Source organism: Thamnophis sirtalis, unplaced genomic scaffold, assembly GCF_051295495.1.
Source record: "Thamnophis sirtalis isolate CommonGarterSnake01/CBP01778 unplaced genomic scaffold, rThaSir2_p1.2 scaffold_1, whole genome shotgun sequence".
Taxonomy (NCBI): Eukaryota; Metazoa; Chordata; class Lepidosauria; order Squamata; family Natricidae; genus Thamnophis; species Thamnophis sirtalis.
This window is the reverse complement of record NW_028261381.1, coordinates 167,900,497-167,905,059: the sequence shown is the minus strand read 5'-3', so window position 1 is coordinate 167,905,059 and position 4,563 is coordinate 167,900,497.

Here is a 4,563-nt window from a genome sequence, read left to right as displayed (position 1 = left end):
AAGTTGCTGACTCAATTTGCTAAAAAAATATATCTGTAAACCACTTAGAGAGGGCTGAAAGCCCTATGAAGCGGTATATAAGTATAATAAATAAATAAATTTTGGAAGTCAAAAGATAATAAGGCCCTGTCTTATTTTTGGGGAAACACGGTAGGCAAAGTCTCTTTCTAGGATCCACCACAGTATCACAAACGCAAGCCAGTTTTTGAAACTTCCATCATAGAAAGAGGAGAGTACAAAAGTTGCCTTGAAACTCAACATTTAAAAAAACTTAAGATCGTGGCATTGGGTCCCATCACTTCCTGGCAAATCGAAAGGGAGGAAATGAAAGCGGGGACAGATTTTATTTTCTTGGGCTTTAAGATCACTGCGGACTGCAGTCCTGAAATTAAAAGATGCTTGCTCCTTGCGGGGAAAGCGATGGCAAACCTAGACAGCATATTAAAAAGCAGAGACATCACCTTGCCAACAAAGTCAAAGCTATGGTTTTGTAGGGCTGTGAGAGCTGGATCATCGAGAAGGCTGAATGCCAAAGAATGGATGCTTATGAATTGTGGGGTGGGAGAAAATTCTTGGAGAGTCCCATGGATTGGTTCACTGACAAAAGGGCGAACGACAAAACCGCGCCCGACTAAACCGCGGTGACAAAACCGCATGTTCTAAAGCGCTCCGACGAATGAGCGCTGAATCGCGCCGACAACAGCGCGGCGACAGAAGCGCGCTGTAAAACTGAACCTAACCCTAAAGCTAACCCTAACCCTAAACGTAACGCTAACCCTAACCCTAAACGTAACGCTAAACCTAACCCTAACCCTAAACCTAAACCTAACCCTAAATCTAACCCTAACCCTTACCTTAACTTAAACTTCTGCCGACGCGCTGTTGTAAATCGCCCTTCTGTCGACGCGCTGTTGTCGACGCGCTGTTGTCGGCACGTTGATGACACCGCGGTTTTAGCGATGCGGTTTAGTTGGGCGCGGTTTTGGCGTTCGCCCTTTTCTCGGGTGACGCCAAGGATTGCAAGGAGATCAAATCAGTCGATCCTGAAGGATATCAACCAGTGGTGGGATTCCAAATCTTTTCCTACTGCTTCTATGAGAGAGTGTTTGGCACGCATGCCCAGCACTCAAAGACCTCCTTCGGTGTCAGTGGTGGTGAGCTGAGCTGCATTTTAGCTCAGTTGAGGTGCAGCAATCCTCTCTGCCATGTGAATCAGCTGAGCTAAAAAACAAAGGACTATAGGTTAGGGAACAATGGGAGTGGGAGGGCAGAGCCAACCAAAAGTGGTATTTGCTGGTTCTCCAAACTATTCAAGATTTCTGTTACCGGTTTGCCTGAACAAGTCCGAACCGGCTGAATACCACCTCTGGTATCAACCCTGAGTGTTCTTTGGAAGGACAGAAACTGAAGGTGAAGCTCAGATGCTCTTGTCACCCAAGGAGAAGAGAGGAATCATTGGAAAAAAAAAACCTGATGTTGGGAAAGATGGAAGGCAAAAGGAAAAGGGGATGGCAGAAGAGTATAACACAGTGTTTCTCAACCTTGGCAACTTGAAGATGTCCGGACTTCAACTCCCAGAATTCCCCAGCCAGCATTCGCTGGCTGGAGAATTCTGGGAGTTGAAGTCCGGACATCTTCAAGTTGCCAAGGTTGAGAAACACTGGTATAACAGAATATAAGAAAATGACAGCGTTGGAGGGGACATTGGAAGTCTTCTAGCCCAACCCTCCTGCTCAAGCAGGAAACCTATACATGTGATGGCAAACCTATGGCTTCAGCGTTTATGTGCGCGTGTTGGCCAACTGATTTCGGCCTTCAGTTTCAACCGTTTTTCACCCTCCGGAGACTTTAGAAGGCTGCCCCGAAGCCTCTGGAGGGAGAACAATGGCTCTATGGGCAACCCAGAAGTCCATTCCTGAACTTCTGGGTTGCACGTTGGACCGTTTTTCGCCCTCTGGAGGTTTTAAGAGGCTTCCCTGAAGCCTCCGGAAGGCAAACAACGGCCCCATATGCAAACTTGAAGTCGGGAAATGGGCCATTTCCGGCCTCTGGGGGGGGGGCTGTGAGAGGGGTGGAGGGCTGTTTTGGCCATCCCCAGGCTCCTAGAAAGCCTCTGGAGCCTGGGGAGGGTGAAAAATGTTTCCACTGAGCCATCGTGCACCAAAAGAGGGGTGGAGGGCAGAAGGGTCACCCGCGCATGCGTGGGAGGTCGTGTGCACATACAAGAGGGTCGCACAGGGATGCACGGGGGGAGGGCACGCACACGTACGACATCCCCCCCGCGCTCCCCCTGCTTTTGGCACTCAATGGCAAAAGGTTAGCCATCCCTGCCCTATGCCATTCCAGACAGGTGGCTGTCCAGTCTCTTCTTAAAAGCCTCCAGTGAATGGAGCACTCAAAACCTCTGAAGGCAAACTGGATAATTATTTTCACTATTACCAAAAAAAAAAAATCCTTAGTACTAGGTTGGTTCTCTCCTTGGTTAGTTTCTATCCAATTCTTTCTTGTCTTGCCTTCTGTTATTGGGGGGAGGGGGGTGTCATCCAATAGATCAGACCAGTGGTGGGTTTCAAAAATTGTTCGAACCTACTCTGTGGGTGTGGCCTCCTTTGTGGGAGTGGCTTGCCACCCATGTGACCGGATGGGAGTGGCTTGCTGCCCATGTGACTGGATATGAAGATGCCGCCGACACTTGTCAGAACCACCTTAAATTACCTCACACACAGCACTGGCATGCATAAGAATATGATGTAAACTTGCTTTTTAAAAGGCATCTTTGGTTTGCGTTAAAACAACTTCAACACACGAAATGTTCTGATTGCACCACAAACGCAGCAGTCATCCTTACCTTTCACAGAGGCACTGAGTTTTATAAATAGGAGCATGATAGTGTAGAATAATCATATCCAAGGACCAGTGGTGGGTTTCAAAAAATTTTGGAACCTCTTCTGTAGGTGTGGCCTGCTTTACGGTGGAACCTGGTGGAACCTCTTCTAACCGGTTCGGTAGATTTGACGAACCGGTTCTACCGAATAGGTGCGAACTGGTAGGAACCCACCTCTGGATCAGACTGGCCCTTTAAGGGAGCCTGTAGAGATTCTCAGTCATCCAGGTCAGGGTTGTCCCAAAGGTGCTTTTTCAGGAGGCAACTGGACTCTCCTGTCCCTTTTCTTGAAGGACATTTCGCTTCTCATCCAAGCTCTGACAGGGCAGTGGGGAATGGAAGGATTTATATTCCTTGCAGACAGCTGATTAAATTGCAGACGGCAGGAACCAGGGAGCACTACCCAGGTGACCCTAAGGACACAGGTAACGCTTCAGCACAGAGAGGGCTTCAACGACCCTCTAAAAGGATGCAAATGACCAAGCTGTCTGCAAGGAATATAAATCCTTCCATTCCCCACCATCCTGTCGGAGCCGAAGAAGCTTCTTGGATCAGAAGATTAGATGGTTAGTGTCACTGATGCTGTGAGCAGGAGTTTGGGCAAACTCGGGGAGAAAGTGGAGGAAAGGGGGCCTGGGGTGCTATGATTCATGGGGCCACGAAGAGCTGGGCATGATTTAGTGAACGAGGAAGATCTTTTGTGCTCTAGATTCTCAAGACAGTTTTTTATTCGGGAGCCATTGTCCCTGACAGATTAAAACATGAGCCAGCAGTATGCGGGAACTGATTCAGATTCAGATTCAGATTTAGTTTATTTGTATGCCGCCCTTCTCCGGGAGGGACTCAGGGCGGTGAACAACTCAAAGGGGGAAAAGGGAACATAAAACACAATACATGTGATTAAAATAAACAAGAATCATACAACCATACAAGTCGAGAGGGGAGGGGAACTCATCAACCCCAGGCCTGCCGGCACAGCCAGGTTTTGACGGCTTTTCGGAAGGCCTGGAGAGAGATGAGGGTCCGAATCTCCGTGGGGAGTTCGTTCCAAAGGGCCGGAGCTGCCACAGAGAAGGCCCTCCCCCGGGTAGTAGCCAGATGGCATTGGCTGGTGGACGGAACCCGGAGGAGGCCGACCCTGTGTGATCTAACGGGTCTTTGGGAGGTAATTGGCAGCAGGCGGTCTCTCAAGTACCCAGGTCCAATACCATGAAGGGCTTTATAAGTTACGACTAGCACTGTCCGAACGGCCAACGCAATCCTGGACTGCATCAACAGTGGTTGATCTTGAAATAATGGGACCACTCCTAGAACGGAGTCCAGTTTTAGTCACTATGCTACAAGAAGGATGTTAAGGAAATGGAATTATTCTCAGTGTCCAAAGATAACAGGAACTAACAGACGGAAGCTTGATAGAGGGCTAATCAGAGGTGATATTTAGACGGTTCGGACCGGTTCTCCCGAACCGGTAGCAGAAATCGTGGCTAGGTTTGCCTGCCCCACACCCACCCACCCTGGCTCTATGCCATCCTATTTGGGCATGTTTTTAGGCCAGGCACATGCACGGAAGATGCCCGCATGATCAAAACACATGCGTGGAAGGCTAGGCGCGTGTAGGGAAAGGGTGGGCGCACACAGGGCAAATCAGTGGTAACCGCTGGGGATAATCCAAATACCTA